The sequence below is a fragment of the Salvelinus fontinalis genome, chromosome 1 (genome assembly GCF_029448725.1).
Source record: "Salvelinus fontinalis isolate EN_2023a chromosome 1, ASM2944872v1, whole genome shotgun sequence".
Taxonomy (NCBI): Eukaryota; Metazoa; Chordata; class Actinopteri; order Salmoniformes; family Salmonidae; genus Salvelinus; species Salvelinus fontinalis.
Genome location: NC_074665.1, coordinates 55212771 through 55233367, shown reverse-complemented (window position 1 = coordinate 55233367; position 20597 = coordinate 55212771). Strand labels below are relative to the sequence as shown.

General features: G+C 40.6%; 1 protein-coding gene across 1 annotated transcript in view; it reads right to left on the bottom strand.

Moving 5' to 3' along the window:
* Positions 1–20597, bottom strand: part of LOC129857938 (muscarinic acetylcholine receptor M3-like) — a 153966-nt gene that overhangs the window by 107855 nt on the left and 25514 nt on the right. The window contains exon 2 of the mRNA XM_055926653.1: positions 7443–7551. The gene's annotated coding sequence lies outside the window, so the exon portion shown is untranslated. The remainder of the gene's footprint in view (positions 1–7442; positions 7552–20597) is intronic.

The window sequence follows — 20597 nt, the reverse complement described above, 5'->3', positions numbered from 1 at the left end:
GTCTTCCACATTTGATTAGGAAGATGCACTGAACAGCTGAGAGGAAATTATAGCTCCACTATCTGACTTGTTAAAACCTCCCAGATTTAGTTATTCAGAACACAGCAGCTCCACTGACTAGTGGATTGACAGAATGTGTCTTCATCAACTTTTCTATACATGCCAGCTTCCTTATCCACGCCTCAAGACTGACATGGAAATCAGATCCCTTTGCATTGCCAGCTACTTTGTATGGTGACAGCAGCCCTGTGGCCTTTACAAATAGCCAGTTAAAAAGTCAGAGGTAGAGTCACACCCATTGGTTTCTGGCTCCCTTACTGCGGCATCTTTCTCCTCTATACCATTTTTCTCATTGTACAGTAATGTGCTGCCATCCACTATCCACGGGTGTTAATTATTAAAAGCAGTCATTACACAGAGTCCATAGATTCACCGAAGGGAAGAGAGACCAGGAAGCTTGGAATAGAAAACATGGTTTAATTGTGAACATTAAGGCTAAGTTTCCATTGGTGCCTCAATAAGAACTATAGCCACCTTCAGATTTACCAAGAGGGTTGCAATAGTCTTCAAGTTGTGTACTTTTACAGTACTGCCATACCCATGGAATAATAAACCCTCTGGGTTGCGAGGATAAAAGCTGTTTCATAAAGAGCCTTCGGAAAGTATTCAGACCCCTTTACCTGTTCCACATTTTTGTTACGTTACATCCGTATTCTAAAATTGATTGAACTACATTTTTTTCATCAATCTACACACAATACACCATAATGACAAAGAAAAAGAGTTTAGACATTTTTGCAGATGTATATAAAAAACTAAAACAGAAAAAGATGATTTATATAGGTATTCAGACCCTTTGCTATGAGACTCACAATTCAGCTCCTGAATTGAAGGAACTCCTTCAAGTCTGTTTGAAAGCATTTGACATGAAGCTGGTTGAGAGAATGCCAAGAGGGTGCAAAGCTGTCAAGGCAAAGGGTGGCTATTTGAGGAATCACAAAAAACATTTTTTTATTTGTTTAACACTTTTTTGGTTACTACATGATTCCATATGTGTTATTTTATAGTTTTGATGTCTTCACTATTATTCTACAAAGTAGAAAATAGTAAAAATAAAGAAAAAGCCTTGAATGAGTAGGTGTTCTAAAACATTTGACCGGTAGTGCATGTCAATGTGATATTTTATTTTTGTATTTTTAATCAATTTGTAAACATTTCTGAAAACCTGTTGTTACTTTGTCATTATGCGGTAGTGTGTGTATATTTATGAGAAAAAAATAATTGTATACGGCTGTAACATAACCAAATGTGGAAAAAGTTAAGGAGTCTGAATATCTCTCTCCCACAGCTCCGTCTGAATATTCCTTACATGAGACAAACTGATCTCAGATCTGTAGGACCCCAGGGACTAAGTCAGAACTTCATGTTATGCAGTCAATATTATATCAATAACAAAATCATAATTAAAGTATTTATCAAAATAGCTAATGACCTAATACTTTTAAGCATAGAACATGCAAATGGTAAACAGCTGACAGTACTGTAGGTGGTGTTAGCTATCACAGCAGGATGAATGACTAAGTGTTCGTTTGAAAAGGAGGTGATGTTTTTTGAAGATATAAACAGACATTTCCTGCAATTAACAGTGACTTATACTGCAGTACAGAAAACATTACAAAAGAGGTTCCAAAAAATCTTTCTACAGACTTGTGGCTTTCCACACCACCAGGGGTGTGATGTTGTTTCGAAATAATGCTCCCTGTCACACATCATTGCATACTTATTGGTGTAAAACATTGGAAACTTAATTCCAACAAAATCTACTTTAGGCAGCATAATAAATACTCAAGAGTTGCAGATTAATGATGTTGAATACTGCATCTCAATACTAAAAGCAGACTTAGAGAAAAGTGACCAACAACCCAGCAAAGAACAAAACAGTTATATAATAAACATGGGGTTTATTCTGTTTCTATGAAAAAAAGATGGTATAAAACAGCCTTAACAAATACAAGACACTGTATAAGCAACCTTTCCCAAGAGCCGTTAATGGGAGACACTTGTGATCCAAACACTCAGTGGACCCCAGGCATTATTCTGGACAGGTTATGATATTCACCAAAATACATCAAAAGTTTAACATCACTTGGTGAATCTTGCTACAACCGTTTCAGGTAGCCTAGTGGTTAGAGCATTGGGCCAGTAACCGAAAGGCTCAGTAACCTGAGCTGACAAGGTAAAAATCTGTCGTTCTTCCCCTGAACCAGGCAGTTAACCCACTGTTCCTAGGCCGTCATTGTTAATAAGAGTTTGTTCTTAACTGACTTGCCTAGTTCAATAAAGGTTAAATTCACAAATGGATGTTGACAGAGTTCTATCTTGCTGTTGAACGAGGAAGAGCTCGGTTTTGTCGTCTTGAAAAGTTTGTTGTTTTGAAAATGTATTGGAAAGTTCTTAGTAGCGAGCTAACTTTTTAGTTTGGATCCCGCGAAGCAGTTGTCATCCATTGCTGGGACTGCTAGTCTCTGTCCAGTGATCCTGCTGACTAAGGACGGGTCTGAGTAACTATTTGGCATTGCAGCAAGACAAGCTGTTAGCTAGCTGCATATCAAGCTAGCGGGGTTTTCTTGAGGGCTTGAACGCAGCCCGTGACGCAGTTTGTTTTACTCAATCTTCCATGTGACCTGCCCCATCTGGAACTGCGAGGAGTAACAGTGTAACCTACGTTGCTAGCTACCATGACAAACACTAAAGCCGGTGGGAGTACAGTTGAGGACAGTGGGTTCTCTCTATCACACATGAAGGATCTTTTAAACGAAACAAAAATAGTTCCACAAGCAGATGTAACAACAACAAGAAAATAGCTTCAAGTTTTTTGTCCAAATATTGGTGGATTCAACTAACAAAAGAATGGATGACAGGACCTGAAGAACAGTTTGATTAACACAGTCTCCTCTGAACAGTTGATGTTGAGATGTGTCTGTTACTTGAATTCCGCGATGCATTTATTTGGGGTGCAATTTCTGAGGCTGGTAACTCTAATGAACTTATCCTCTGCAGCAGAGGTAACTCTGGGTCTTCATTTCCTGTGGCGGTCCTCATGAGAGCCAGTTTCATCGTAGCGCTTGATGGTTTTTGCGACTGCACTTGAAGAAACTTTCAAAGTTATTGACATTTTCTAGATTGACTGACCTTCATGTTTAAAATAAAAATGATGGACTGTCATTTCTCTTAGCTTATTTGAGCTGTTCTTGCCATAATATGGATTTGGTCTTTTACTAAATAGGTCTGTTTTCTGTATACCAACCCTACCTTGTCACAACACAACTGATGGGCTCAAACGCATTAAGGAAAGAAATTCCACAAATTAGCTTTTAACAAGACACCTGTTCATTGAAATGCATGACTACCTCATGCATGGTTGAGAGAATGCCAAGATTGTGCAAAGCTGTCACCTAGGCAACGGGTGGCTACTTTAAAGACACTAAAATATATTTTGATTTGCTTAATACTTTTTTGGTTCCTACATGATTCTGTGTGTCATTTTATAGTTCTGATGTCTTCTCTATTATTCTACAATGTAGAAAATAGTAAAAATAAAGAAAAATCTTTGAATGAGTAGGTGTGTCCAAACCTTTGACTGGTACTGTAGATTCAATGGTTGCAACGATGGGGAGAGGTCTGTCCGTAATAAAGAGATGCTCTGCTTTTTTGACACCACACTCTAAAAAGCAAGTTCTGCAGGCTTTAGTTTTGTCTAATCTTGATTATTGTCTAGTCGTGTTGTAAGGAAAGACCTAGTTAAGCTGCAGCTGGCCCAGAACAGAGCGGCACATCTTGCTCTTCATTGTAATCAGAGGGCTGATATAAATACTATGTATACCAGTCTCTCTTGGTTAAGAGTTGAGGAAAGACACTGCATCACTTCTTTTGATAAAAAACAATGTGTTGAAAATCCCAAATTGTTTGCATAGTCAACTTACGCACAGCTCTGACACACACACTTACCCCACCAGGGGTCTTTTCACAGCCCCCAAATCCACAAATTCAAGATAGCGTACAGTACTATATATAGCCATTATTGCATGGAACTCATGGAACTCTGTTCCATCTAATATTGATGAAATAAACAGCAAACCTGGTTTCAAAAAACAGATCAAGCAAAACCTCACGGCGCAACGCCTCCCCCGTATGTGACCTAGATAGTGTGTGTGTATGTATTGATATGTAGGCTACGTGTGCCTTAAAAAGGGACGTGGTTCTGTTCTTGTCCATTAATATCTTGTATTATGTCATGTTTTGTGTGGACCCCAGGAAGAGTAGTTGCTGCTTTTGCATCAGCCAATGGGGATCCTAATAAAATATTTTAAAAATATATTTCCGATGCATAACCAGGCAGATTGGAGAGCCCATTTATACCCTAGCAGAGCCTGAAACAAAGCTGACAATCAGAAAACACCATCCCGGTCTCATAAGTAAAAGGCAATGAGTTACAAATGGAAAACCAAACCCGATGAACTTTGCACTGAAATTATCATGAGAACATAAATCAAACATTTTATGATAAATTAACTTGTCATTGACCGATCAACAAAATCATTGTTTGATATTTAAATGGGATGCTTTTCTTTGGTGTGGTGAAATGATTTTGGACTGACGTAATGCCTGTACTATCAATCATGAAGCCACTCTTGATTAGCGTACAGAACATTACCTTGAATAGTCAAACTAGCCCTGCAAGCCACTGTTGAAATACAATTGAATCTTATCTCTGCACGCAAGGACGGAAAAGTGCTCATATCAAACTTAATGGCCTTATCTACTTATTTTCATTTGCATTGAACTGACAGACATCCATCATTCATTTAGGCCACCATTTGGATTTTAGAGTTTATAGTGCATTGGAAAGTATTCCCCTACAATGGATTTAATCATTTTTTCCCCCTTCATCAATTTACACACAGCCATAGAAGGTTATTAGAAAAAATTGAAATATAACATTTACATAAGTATTCAGACCCTTTACTTAGTACTTTGTTGAAGCACATTTGGCAGCGATTACAGCCTCGACTCTTCTTAGGTATGACGCTACAAGCATGGCACACCTGCATTTGGGGAATTTCTCCCATTCTTCTCTCTGCAGATCCTCTCAAGCTCTGTAAGGTTGGATGGGGAGCATCGCTGCACAGCTATTTTCAGGTCGCTCCAGAGATGTTTGATCAGGTTCAAGTACGGGCTCTGGCTGGGCCACTCAAGGACATTCAAAGACTTGTCCCGAAGCCACTCCTATGTTGACTTGGCTGTGTGCTTAGGGTCGTTGTCCTGTTGGAAGGTGAACCCTCTCCCCAGTTTGAGGTCCTGAACGCTCTGGAGCAGGTTTTCCTCAAGGATCTCTGTACTTTGCACCGTTCATCTTTCGCTCAATCCTGACTAGTCTCCCAGTCCCTGCCGCTGAAAACATCCCCACAGCACGATGCTGCCACCACCATACTTCACCATAGGGATGGTGCCAGGTTTCCTCTAGACATGAGTTCAATCTTGGTTTCATCAGACCAGAGCATCTTGTTTCTCATGATCTGAGAGGCCTTTAGGTGCCTTTTGGGAAACTCCATGTGGGCTGTCATGTGTCATTTACTGAGGAGAGGCTTCCGTCTGGCCACTCTACCATAAAGACCTGATTGGTGGAGTTCTACAGAGATGGTTGTCCTTCTGGAAGGTTCTCCCATCTCCACAGAGAAACTCTGGAGCTCTGTCAGAGTGACCATCGGGTTCTTGATCACCTACCTGACCAAGGCCTTTCTCCCCCGATGGCTCAGTTTGGCCGGGCGACCAGCTCTAGGAAGAGTCTTGGTGGTTCCAAATGTCTTCCATTTAAGAATGATGGTTGGATGTTCTTGGGGACCTTCAATGCTGCAAAAAAAAATGTTGTACCCTTCCCCAGATCTGTGCCTCGACACAATCCTGTCTCGGAGCTCTACGGGCTGTTCTTTCGATCTCATGGCTTGGTTTTTGCTTTTGCTCTTTATAGACAGGTGTATGCCTTTCCAAATTATGTCCAATCGAATTTACCACAGGTGGACTCAAATCAAGTCGTAGAAACATTGCAAAGATGATAATTGGAAACAAGATGCACTGGAGCTCAATTTCTTGTCTCATAGCAAAGGGTCTGAATACTTATGTAAATAAGGTGTTTCTGTTTTTTAATTGTCATACATTTGCAAAAAGAATCGAAACACTTTTTTTCTTTTTGTGATTACAGGGTATTGTGTGTGTAGATTAATGATAAAAATAATCTATTTAAGAATAAGGATGTAACGTAACAAAATGTGGAAAAAGTCATGGGGTCTGAAAACTTTGATTGCACTGTAGCTGAGCACAAAATATTGGGAGTAGAATGCCAAAGCCAATCAAGTCTGAAGGATTTTGTGTGGGAGGGAATTGTGCTTATATCAACCCAAAAAGGAAGTCGGTAGCTAACTACACTTAGCTGAGCCAATGCAGAATTATAAATACACTATAGCCAAAGCCTATTTAGATGGACACCAGTTGATTGAACAATGTTTAACACGAGTCATGTAACTAACCTTTTTACATAGGTCGCAATCTTCAAAGAGCGACTGAACCCCCCCCCCCCCCCCCCCCGATTACACATGTTTCTCTGCTGCTCATTAAGAATTTATCGGTCTTTATCCTCTGTACTGTACACTTTGTAGTCAATTTTGACACTAAACTAAATGTTTCTGACTGCCACATATGCTGTTTTCTATCAGAGAAGTTGTTTTATTGCCTTCAGTTGTGCTTTGAAGCTCTGACTGGAAAAACTCCATTCATTGATTTCTGAGTGGAGAAACACACACACACCCACAATCACTCACACACAATACCCCATCAACCCAGTGTAAGGAACAATAAACAGTCCTAATTAATGCATCGGATCACCAATCAATATCAATCCCCACATGCTCCTTGTCTGACACACAGTAGGGTTGTGTATCCTCGTATCCTCCTCATCTGACACACACAAAGTAAAGGCCAATTCTCCCGATGGAGGCAATCTTACATCGATGATGTGTACTTTTAATCATTGTACGAAAGGGAATGAAACAGGGCCCCAACAATGAGACTGCCTGACTCTTAATTATGAAATTAAGATGGCATGTTTCTCACCCTGATGAAAACACAATTTTTACAGGGGCCGGCAAATCAATACGGCAAGGTTTAATTTAAAAGAAGCTTAGGCCCAGTTGACTGACTGACATTTCAGAGGGAGGTGACAGAAACTATAAAAACATTTAAAAGATTCTTGATTCACCTGAAGACAGCGCTTCTAAGATGACCATTAAATAACGTATTTTGGAGAAAGGCAAGTAGACAGTGACAGGCAGGGAGGAACATGTGACCCTTATCTGTCCACAGAGCTGGGGAGGATACAGTTTACTCACCAAAAGTTTTGGGGAGGGGAAAACGCTGGAAGTCACCTTTCAGTGGAGTGCATTTCAGTGTCTGTGCCGTCCACTCATGCGTGCTTATTCTCCGACTAGGTCATGGTGTCTGGAGGAGATGGAGGGGGGGCAGGAGGAAGGGGAGGGAAGCAGAGAGAGAGACAGAGATGGATTTGAAGCCTGGATCAGTCCTTGTTGGAACTATTGATACAGTATTCTCAGCATCCGGCTCAATTAGTGTATTCGGAAAGTATTCAGACCCCTTGACTTTTTTCAACATTTTCTTACGATTCAGCATTGTTCTAAATTGGATTAAATTGTTTTTGTCACGTATATTCCCCTTAGGCCTCTAGGTCATCAGGCTGCTGATTATCCCGCACACCTGTCACCATCGTCTTTCGCACCTGCGCCTCATGACACTCACCTGGACTCCATCACCTCATTGATTATCTTCCCTAAATCTGTCACTCCTCTTGGTTCTTTCCTTAGGTGTTATTGACTCTGTTTCATGTCGGTGCTTTGTTTGTGTTTCGTGTTTATTTATTAAAACATCTCACTCCCTGTACTTGCTTTCCGACACTCGGCGCACTCGTTACAGAATAACACCTCATCTAAGGGAAGCATCAGGGAGTGTTTATAAATTTAAAAAATTGTGTCGGAGTAATGACGTTGGGTCCGGGAACTGCTACAGGCTCTCATGCCTCAACCAGATCGCCAGGCTTCCCTGCCTCAGCCGGCTCGTCAGGCTCTCATGCCTCGGCTCGTCAGGCTCTCATGGCTCAGCCCAGAAAATGTCAAATGGCGGCAGCATTTTTACGGGCGCCCAACCAATTGTGCTATTGTTCACCTAATACATTTTTTTTACTTAAAAATTGCACTGTTGGTTAGAGCCTGTAAGTAAGCATTTCAGTGTAAGGTCTACTACACCTATTGTATTTGGCGCACGTGACAAATAAACTTTGATTTGATTGCCAGGCTCCCCTGCCTCAGCCGGTTCGTCGGGCTTACAGGCATTAGCCGGATTCCCAGGCCCTCCTGCCTCAGTCGGCTCGTCAGGCTTTCATGCCTCAGCCAGATCGCCAGGCTCCATTGCCTCAACTGATCTGTCAGGTTCGCACGCCCCAGCTGACTCGAAAGGTTCCCGTGCCTCAGCTGGTGTGACATGTTCTTGTGCATCAGCAGGGGTGACCAGTCCGCTCCTGATCCCCGGGTTCGTCCCCTTTAACGGCGTCCTGCAGCTGGAGCTACGCGTCGGGGCAGGGGTACTGTCACTCCCCCTACGGCCTCTAGGTCATCAGGCTGCTGGTTATCCCGCACACCTGTCACCATAGTATTGCGCACCTGCACCTCATGACACTCACCTGGACTCCATCACCTCCTTGATTATCTTCCCTAAATCTGGCACTCCCCTTGGTTCTTTCCTCATCTGTTATAGACTCTTTCATGTCAGTGTGTTGTTTGTGTTTCAAGGTTATTGGTTTGTTTATTTATTAAAACACTCAGTCCCTGTACTTGCTTCCCGAATCTCAGCGTACTCATTACAGTTTTTTCTTCTCATCAATCGACACACAATACTCAAATAATGACAAAGGGAAAACAGGTTTAGACCTTTTTGCACATTTGTAAAAAAAAAAAAAAAAGACAAATATTTACATGAGTCTCGTGGCAAAGGGTCTGAATACTTAAAATTGAACTCAGGTGCATCCTGTTTCCATTGATCATTCTTGAGATGATTCTACAATTTGATTGGATTCCACTTGTGGTAAATCCAATTGATTGGACATGATTTGGAAGGAACAAACCTGTCTTTATAAGGTCCCACAGTTGACAGTGCATGTTAGAGCAAAAACCAAGCCATGAGGTCAAAGGAATTGTCAGTACAGCCCCGAGAAGGGATTATATCGAGGCACAGATCTGGGGAAGGCTAACAAAAATGTTGCAGTATTGAAGGTCCCCAAGAACAAAGTGGCCATCATTCTTAAATGGAAGAAGTTTGGAACCACCAAGACTCTTCCTAGAGCTGTCCGCCCGGCCAAACTGAGCAATCGGGGGAGAAGGGCCTTGGTCAGGGAGGTGACCAAGAACCCAAATGCTCACTCTGACAGAGCTCCAGAGTTCTTCTGTGGAGATGGGAGAACCTTCCAAAAGAACAACCATCTCTGCAGCACTCTACCAATCAGGCCTTTATGGTAGAGTGGCCAGACGGAAGCCACTCCTCAGTAAAAGGCACATGACAGCCCACTTGCAGTTTGCCTAAGGGCACCTAAAGGACTCTCAGACCATGAGAAACAAGATGTTCTGGTCTGATGAAACCAAGACTGAACTCTTCGGCCTGATTGCCAAGTGTCACGGTTGGAGGAAACCTAGCATCATCCCTATGGTGAAGCATGGTGGTGGCAGCATCATGCTGTGGGGATGTTTTTTGAGTCAAGAACTGGGAAACTAGTCAGGATTGGGGGGAAAATGAATGGAGCAAAGCACAGAGAGATCCTTGATGAAAACCTGCTCCAGAGCTCACAGGACATCAGAATGTTCACTTTCTAACAGGACAACAACCCTAAGCACACAGCCAAGATGATGCATGAGTGGCTTTGGGACACGTCTTTGAATGTCCTTGAGTTGCCCAGCCAGAGCCCGGACTTGAACCCGATCTAACATCTCTGGAGAGACCTGAAAATAGCTGTGCAGCGACAGTCTCCATCCAACCTGACAGAGCTTGAGCGAATTTGCAGAGAGGAATGGGAGAAAGTCCCCATATACAGGTGTGCCAAGTTTGTAGCGCCATACCCAAGAACACTTGAGGCTGTAATCGCTGCCAAAGGTGATTCAACAAAGTACTGAGTAAAGGGTCTGAATACTTATGTAAATGTGATATCTCAGTTTTTTATTTAATACATTTGCAAACACTTCTAAAAAACAGTTTTCCTTTGTCATTATGGGTTATTGTGTGTAGATTGATGAGGAAAAAACACAAATTAATCAATTTTAGAATAAGGCTGTAAAGTAACAAAAACAATTTAAAAGTCAAGTGGTCTGAATATTTTCCGAATGCACTGTGTATGCACCATGACACACTGAGCAAAAAATAACACCCACCACTACCAATACACCACATTAACTAAACAAAGAATCCTGAAAAACTGTGTTGGAATACAATGACAAACATCCCTTAACCGAACCTACAGAAAAATGTATCTGTCACCTTTTGAAGGCAAACAAGTACAAATCCATCTTTGACTCCTTCCAGATGTACTGGAGTTGATTTGCCCTTAGAGCTGAGTTACAGGCTCAATAATGGCTGGAGAAGTAATACCTCTCTGGACCACTACGTCAAACAGCTTCAGGAGACTCGTAACGATCAAGTCATCAATTCGTCTCACATCTCTTATTTAGAACCATGTGTGAGTCTAACGCTATCGCCTCCATCAAGCTCACTTTAAATAGTTTCCATTCCCCCTGGATTGCATCTGTCAAACAGAAGACATTTCAACTCTAAATCTCTTCATGGCTTATATAGACATAGTGAGATGCCTGCTCCACAAGGTTTGGTATGTTCAGGCAAGGAGAATTTATGAAAGCTCATTAAAGTAACCCTCCTTCTACCCATAAAAATAATCACTGGTTATGGATGGTTCCCAGACTAAAATTCCTTTGCTAAAGAAATAGTCTGTTGGGCAAAATCACTCAATAAGAATGGGCAGATAATGACAAGCTGTATGGGACCTCAGATGCAAAGAGACAATTCTAAGCAGGTAAGCTGACTACAGTATTATAGCATCAGCAAAGCATCGTATAGATATAAAGTCACTTCCTTTCCTGTGTGGACTGTATTGGAAGGTCCTTTCATTGCATATAAGTGATAATACCTTCTGTATTGACAAACATTATCAACACAAATACTATATATATATATATATATACAGCACTGTATATACACTACCGTCAAAAGTTTGGGGTCACTTAGAAATGTCCCTGTTTTTGAAAGAAAAGCACACTTTTTGTCCATTAAAATGACATCAAATTGATCAGAAATACAGTGTAGACAATGTTAATGTTGTAAATGACTATTGTGGCTGGAAACCCTAGAAAACCCCTTTTTAATTATGTTAGCACAGCTGAAAACTGTTGTTCTGATTAAAGAAGCAATAAAACTGGCCTTCTTTAGACTAGTTGAGTATCTGGAGCATCACCATTTGTGGGTTAGATTACAGGCTCAAAATGGCCAGGAATAAATACCTTTCTTCTGAGACTCGTCAGTCTATTCTTGTTCTGAGAAATTAAGGCTATTCCATGCGAGAAATTGCCAAGAAACTGAAGATCTCGTACAACGCAGTGTACTACTCCTTTCACAGAACAGCGCAAACTGGCTCTAACCAGAATAGAAAGAGTGGGAGGCCCCGGTGCACAACTTTTCTTTTAATTGGCCTATCTGAGATATGCCTTTTTCTTTGCAACTGCCTAGAAGGCCAGCATCCCGGAGTCGCCTCTTCACTTAACTAATTATAGGCAGCATTTGGCTGAGTAGGCAAAGACATTCATTTGATAACCTAAAATGGATAATGAGAATGAGAAAAATTACATGTTGGCAACTTCCTTCCTTAATCTGAAGAGAAAGGCTAATGTGGCTTTTAATATGTGTGAAACATGAATAGGATGGCTTTCCTTCCAAAATAGGAAATGGAAATCATCTGACACGGGACTTGCTAACACAATAGACCATTGCTAACTCTGTGTGTGCGTGAGCGTGCATATGTGTGTGTCTGTGTGTGGGCTTGTGGGCAGTGAGGGGGTTCACGTACGTTTATAATAAGGTTATAAGAAGGACTTATTTAAGTTTAAGTATTTATAATTGGTCAGAATGAAAGGGTTCTCATTTGTCAGTAACATGAAATGAGACAATATCCAAATTGGACATGTCTCATTCATATTTTTTGTTGTTGTTGAAAGTTCCTGGAATTTCGCAACCCTATACCAGACACAACCTTGGTTTTAATGAATTTTCAGCGAACCGATATTCCTCTCTCTCTAAGCACATGATGGAGTAGAATCCACAACAGGGTCATATTTTGTAAGCTAAGACATTCCTTTTTTAAAGAGTCTTATCTCGCCCAACTAGGGTATAACTTAAATCTGCTCTGCACAAAAGTTGACACACCTACTCATTCAAGGGTTTTTCTTACTTTTTACTATTTTCTAGTGAAGACATCAAAACTATGAAACAACACATATGGAATAATGTAGTAACCAAATAAGTGTAAATACATTTTATATTATTTAGATTCTTCAAAGTAGTCACCCTTTGCCTTGATGACAGCATTGCACACTTTTGAAATTCTCTACCAGCTTCTACTGGAATGCTTTTCCAATAGTCTTGAAGGAGTTCCCACATATGCTGAGCACTTGTTGGCTGCTTTTCCTTCACTCTGTGGTCCAACTCATCCCAAACCATCTCAATTGGGTTGAGGTCGGGTGATTGTGGAGGCCAGGTCATCTGATGCAGCACCATCACTCTCCTTCTTGGTCAAATAGCTCTTACACACCCTAAATGTGTTTTGGGTCATTGTCCTGTTGAAAAACATATGATAGTGGGACTAAGTGCAAACCAGATGGGATGGCGTATCACTGCATGATGCTGTGGTAGCCATGCTGGTTAAGTGTGTATCAAATTCTAAATAAAACACAGACAATGTCACACCTCCTCCTCCATGCTTCATGGTGGGAACTACATTACACATGCGGAGATCGTTCATTCACCTACTCGGCGTCTCACAAAGACACGGCGGTTGGAAACCAAAAATCTCAAATTTGGAATCATCAGACCACAGCAGATTTTTTCCGGTCTAATGTCCATTGCTTGTGTTTCTTGGCCCAAGCAAGTCTCTTAATATTAATGTGCTTTAGCAGTGTGTTTTTTTACCGCAATCGCCATGAAGGCCTGATTCACGGTCTCCTTTTAACAGTTGATGTTGAGATGTGTCTGTTACTTGAACTACGTGCAGTGCAATCTGAGGTGCAGTTAGTTGCTGATGTCTGAGGCTGGTAACTAATGAATGTATCCTCTACAGCAGAGGTAACTCTGGGTCTTCCTTTCCTGTGGCGGTCCTCATGAGAGCCAGTTTCATCATAGCGCTTGTTGGTTTTTGCGACTGCACTTGAAGAAATTTTCTGGATTGACTGACCTTCATGTCTTAAAGTAATCATTTCTCTTAGCTTATTTGAGCTGTTCTTGCCATAATATGGACTTGGTCTTTTACCAAATAGGGCTATCTTCTGTATACCACCCCTACCTTATCAAAACACAACTGATCAGCTCAAATGCATTAAGATGGAAAGAAATTCCACAAATTAACTTTTAACAAGGCACACCTGTTAATTGAAATGCATTCCAGGTGACTACCTCATGAAGCTGATTGAGAGAATGCCAAGAGTGTGCAAAGCTATCATCAAGGCAAAGGGTGGCTACTTTGAAGAATCTCAAAACATAAAATATTTGTTTTACTACAGTACATAATTCCATGTGTTATTTCATAGTTTTGATGTCTTCACTATTATTCAACAATGTAGAAGATAGTAAAAATAAACAAAAACCCTGTAATGAGTAGGCGTGTCCAAACGTTTGACTGGCACTGTATATACAGTGCATTCAGAAAGTATTCAAACCCCTTCCCTTTTTCCACATTTTGTTACGTTACAGCCTTATTCTAAAATGTATACAATTATTTTTTCCCTCATCATTCTACACACAATACTCCATAATGTCAAAGAGAAAACAGATTTTTTTAAATGTTAGAAAATGTATATACGTATATATAAAAAGATTTACATATATATATAAAAAGATTTACACACACACACACACACATATATATACATACATATATATATATATATATATATATATATATATATATATATATATATACATATATATATACATATATATATATACATATATATATACATATATATATATATATATATAAAGATTTACATAAGTATTCAGACCCTTTGCTCTGAGACTCAACATTGAGCTCAGGGGCATCCTGTTTCCATTGATCATCCTTAAGATGTTTCTACAACTTGATATGTATTTATTTTTTATTTAACTTTCATTTAACTAGGCAAGTCAGTTAAGAACAAATTCTTATTCACAATGACGGCCTACCCCGGCCAAACCCGGACGACGCTGGGCCAATTGATCTGCAGAGAAGAATGGGCGAAACTTCCCAAATACAGGTGTGCCATTATGGGGTATTGTGTGTAGATTGATGAGGAAAATAACTAGACTCTAAAGAAATAATGTGAAAGCGGAATTTGAATTTTTACAAGTTAATAAAATTGAAAAGCTGAAATGACTTGGGTCAATAAGTATTCAACCCCTTTGTTTTGGCAAGCCAAAATAAGTTCAGGAGTAAGTTGCATGGACTCACTGTGTGCAATAATTAGTGTTTAACATGATATTTGAATGTCTACATCATCTCTTTAACCCATACATACAATTATCTGTACGGTCCCTCAGTCGAGCAGTGAATTTCAAACACAGATTCAACCACAAAGACCAGGGAGGTTTACCGATGCCTCGCAAACAAGGGCACCTATTGGTAAATGGGTAAAAATAAAAAAGCAGACATTGAATATCACTTTAAAACGGTTACAGAATTGAATGGCTGTGATAGGAGAAAACTGGGATGGATCAACAACAGTGTAGTTACTCTGCCATACTAACTTAATTGACACAGTGAAAAGGAAGCCTCTACAGAATAAACAATATTCCAAAACATGCATCCTGTTTACAACAATGCACTAAAGTAATACTGCAAAAAATGTGTCAAAGCAATTCACTTTTGTTCTGAATACAAAGTGTTATGTTTGGGGCAAATCCAATACAACACATTACTGAGTACACGTCTCCCTATTTCCAATTCTAGTGGTGTCTGCATCTTTTATCATTAAGGACTGGGGAGCTTTTCAGGATAAAAAAAGAAACGGATTGGAGCTACAGTAAGCCCAAGAGGATAGCCTGGTTCCATCTGCTTTTCATCAGACACTGGGATATGTATTCACCTTTCAGCAGGGAAAAAAACTTAAACACAAGGCCAAATCTACACTGTTGCTTACCAAGAAGACGGTGAATGTTCCTGAGTGGCTGAGATACAGTTTTGACTTAAATCTGCTTGAAAATCTATGTCAAGACCTGAAAATGGTTGCCTCTGGGTACATCTTAGATGTACCCAGAACGACTCACAGCTGTAATCCCTGCCAAGGGTGATTCTAACATGTACTGACTCAGGTGGTTGAATACTTATCTAATCAAGATAGTGTTTAATTTTTCATGATTTTTTTGTATAAAATGTTTCTTTCACTTTCACATTACATAGTATTTTAGGTAGATCGTTGACGAAGATTTACTATTTAATCCATTTTAATCGCACTTTGTAACAACAAAATGTGGAAAAAGTCAAGTGGTCTGAATACTTTCTGAAGGCACTATATGTGTTAAACCACCTACAAAGAGTGTTTGAGATTTCAAGACCATAGACATTATAACCAGGATTAAAACCTGAAAAGATTTCACAAACTTTCTGCCTAATGGCCCTCCTTATTAGAATTATTATAGTGGTTGAAATTTAAGGTTGACGTCACTGTTAATGACCGTGATTTATTCCTTACATCATGACTTTTAATGCATTTTGAAGTGAGGCCCATTGATTAGATCAAACATTATAGAGGTAGTGTTGGTTATTTATTCTTGTAAAAAAATAATGCCTGGTTGTCTTGTTATGGGATGCTAGGACTATCCTCCAATGGTCAGCACAATTGAACTAAGGATCTTGGCTAGGCAGCAACTAAAATCAAGTTACTCCCACAGTTCTATATTAAAAGTGTAATGAGAAAAGGTTCCGGTTGTTTTTTTTTATTGAGAAATCATATCCCCCGCAATCTGTCTCTGTAACGATGTGCGCTGAGAGTCGGGAAGCAAGTTCAGTGAGTGTTTTAATGAAAAAAGGCAGCGTAATCCAAAACAAGAAACACAAACACCGCACAGACATGATACAGAAACAGAAATCATGACGCCTGGGGACGGAACCAAAGGGAGAGACATATATAGGGAAGGTAATCAGGGAGGTGATGGAGTCCAGGTGAGTCTAATGACACGCTGGTGCGCGTAACTATGGTGACAGGTGTGCGCCATAACAAGCAGCCTGGTGACCTAGAGGCCAGAGAGGGAGTATACGTGACAGTCTCACTGTCTCTTTCTTCGTGTGTTCTTCGAGTGTTGCAACTGAGGACAGACGGCAATTTTTACCATTCTGTGAGCTTGTGTGGCCTACCACTTCGCAGCTGAGCCATTGTTGCCCTTAGGCATTTCCACTTCACAATAACAGCACGTACAGATAACCGGAGAAGCTCTAGCAGGGCAGAAATTTAACAAACTGACTTGTTTGAAAGGTGGCATCCTATGACGGTGCCACGTTGACAATCACTGAGCTCTACAGTAAGGCCATTCTACAACCAATGTTTGTCTATGGAGATTGCATGGCGGTGTGCTCAGTTTTATACACCTGTCAGCAATGGTTGTGGCTAAAATAGCAGAATCCACTCATTTGAATATATAGTGTAGATATATATTTTGTATATATATTGTATTTTCCCCTCTTCCTTCAGATGAAGTCTGGTGTGAAGGTTGCATTTTTATCTCCGTGACTGGTGACTACTGCTGGCTGTCATGTCCACCTCATGGAAGTTTATCCCACTACGACACTTGACTTTTACACACGGTCAATTATTCCGTCAGTGTCAGTTTCATACAGAGCAGAGTTAGTGAAACACACCTAAAAGCACACATCGCATTAAGCCCACTCCACGGTGACTGCCTTGGCCAGAAGGGAGGATTTCACCTTTGGAACACCCGGTAGTACTCATCTTTAAATAAATCCTCGAAATAAACTTTTCTTTTGCAGAAATTGGAATGCAGTTCAAATTTGGCATATCCATGAAGAACAAGTTGTAAGTGTATGAGCTCTCTCTCGTGCCCTCCCACCAAGCACTTTCCGATCATCCTACAGTTGATAACCCAAGCAGTGTTCCTTTTGAAAATCTACCTATTTGCATTTTGTATTGTAAATGTTTACTTAAAGTGTGAGGCATTGAGAACATACAGTATATTATGACCCTGTCTGTCTGTGGAACCTGCGCTGCCATCATTCTTTCAAAAAGTCTCAGAGTAATCCCTGAGGATAGGTTCATTTTCTTTTAACATTCAATATTAGTCCCTAAATTGGCTGTGACAGTAAAGAGAGTTATTTTGTTTGGCTCTCCTCAGGATAAAGAGCTTTAAACAAACATAGATGAAAGAAGTATGCCTCACTTTGGGTAATGCTCAGTCTTTCTCTCCTTTCTCTCCCTGTCTCTTGGAAGGATTATGTGAAGTCACGCAGCACTTCAAGGATCATATTGATATTAGATAATTGAAGGTATTCGCTCAGATATTTGCATGCTCACAATTAAGGGATAAAATAGGATTTTGTTTATGTTATGATTATTCACCTATTTATGAAGTTCACCATGAGTATATCAGAGACTAAATGAAGCTTATTAGGACTGACAGACAGCAACATCAATTATTGGATTTTCACTACAGATGATATATTTCAGTAAGACCATTCGTTGTATCATTCATGAATGTGACAGGACTCAGTATGTCTCTGGCTAAGGGAAGTAGGTGCCTATATGCCTTGGAATATTTCCCTGACCTCTTTGATCAACTGGAGAACCATTGCACCTTTTAATTGAAATGAGAAACACACAGATCCCACGGGCCATTACTATTTCAGCAGAGGTGTGACTTGACTGGCACAGGTTCAAATGTCCCATCTTTGTATTCCCTTCTCGGTCAAAAGCAGTCTATTAGACTGCATCACAAACAGTGAGGGTGGCCTGGTCAATATCATAGTGCTTATTTGCTGTCACAAATCCATTGATAAAAGCTATGTCACTAACAATGCAGAGACAGGCTTAAAAGTGGATGGATCGTGTTAAGTTCATGTTTGTTATGTTTGTTATATTTACAGAACATTATGACATGTCTGTGACTTATCTTCAGGACTGCAGGCACCACTTTCTCTGTCATGAAGTTTATATAGTCGTTCCTTGAAGTTAACAGCAGAGGAGACACAAGTGGGATGCTATACATGGGGGAGTGTTGTATATTTATTTTCCATATGGCTGTTGTATCATTGTGTGCGGAACATTACTCATGGAATAAACATCTTATTGATGAAAACATCTCATAGGTTGTATTGGAACCTACATTATAGCATGTCCCTTTCAGAAATGTGACTTAACTCATCTTCCAGTTGTCCACCTAACCTCATAGAGTATAATAGCTTTTGGTCAATTGCATTCAATTCAGGATGTCATCAAAGTCAAACTTCACCTTTGAGTTCATATTGATCGTAATACAGTACAGTCATTTCAATAGGAGGGAGGGTATGCATGAATAACTAAGCTGAACATGTATTCTACCTCATTAACCTTGCCTTACTACATTGACATACAGGTATTTATTTGATCATATCATGAAAGGGGGGGGGGGGATCAGTGGAAAAAAGATCAGAATTGGGCTGACTGTGTAAACGCAGCCATAGACACTTAATTGATATCCTGACTTCACACCTTGTGTCTCCAAGGCATGCTCCATTGTGCCAACCGTTGTCATGGCTTTCATCATTACTGCTTCACAGCACCCAACATTCCAACAGAGCTCCTAGTTGACTCACACGCGTGTGTGTGTATGTGTGTGTGCGCGCACAGAGATCCATGCTCTCTCCTCCATATGTGACGGTCTAACCACATAGACAAATACTACAGTTTACTATAGAATAAAATACTGTAGAATCCTATACTCAAAACTGTAGTATCCCTCGATCATGTGGTGCTTACTATAGACTTTATATAAAAAATAAAAAGACAAATAGCTTATTTACATAAGAATTCAGACCCTTTGCTATGAGACTCGAAATGTAGCTCAGGTGCATCCTGTTTCCATTGATCATCCTTGAGATGATTCTACAACTTGATTAGAGTCCACCTGCGGTAAATTCAATTGATTGTACATGATTTGGAAAGGCACACACCTGTCAATATAAGGTCCTACAGATGACAGTGCATGTCAGAGCAAAACCCAAGCCATGAGGTCGAAGGAATCGTCCGTAGAGCTCCGAGACAGGTTTGTGTCGTGGCACAGATCTGGGGAAGGGTACCAAAAAATGTCTGCAGCATTGAAGGTCCCCAAGAACACAGTAGCCTCAATCATTCTTAAATGGAAGAACATTGGAATTACCAAGACTCTTCCTACAGTTGGCCACCTGGCTAAATTGAGCAATCACAGAGTTCCTCTGTGGAGATGGGAGAACCTTCCAGAAGGACAACCATCTCTGCAGCACTCCACCAATCAGGCCTTTATGGTAAAGTGGCCAGACGGAAGCCATTCCTCAGTAAAAGTCACATGACAGCCCACTTGGAGATTGCCAAAAGGCATCTAAAGGACTAACAGACCATGAGAAAAAAGATTCTCTGGTCTGATGAAACCAATATTGAACTCTTTGGCGTGAATGCCAAGCGTCACATCTGGAGGAAACCTGGCACCATCCCTACGGTGAAACATGGTGCTGTGGGGATGTTTTTCAGCGGCAGGGACTGGGAGACTAGTCAGGATCGAGGGAAAGATGAACGGAGCAAAGTACAGCGAGGTCCTTGATGAAAACCTGCTCCAGAGTGCTCAGGACCTCAGACTGGGGCGAAGGTTCACCTTCCAACAAGACAACGACCCTAAGCACACAGCCAAGACAATACAGGAGTGGCTACAGGACAAGTCTCTGAATGTCCTTGAGTGGCCCAGGCAGAGCCCGGCCATGAACCCGATCGAACATCTTTGGAGAGATCTGAAAGTAGCTGTGCAGCGATGCTCCCCATCCAACCTGACAGAGCTTGAGATGATCTGCAGAGAAGAATTGGAGAAATTCCCCAAATACAGGTGTGCCAAGCTTGTAGCGCCATACCCAAGAAGACTCGAGGCTGTAATCCCTGCCAAAGGTGCTTCAACAAAGTACTGAGTAAAGGGTCTAAATACTTATGTAAATGTGATGTTTTTTA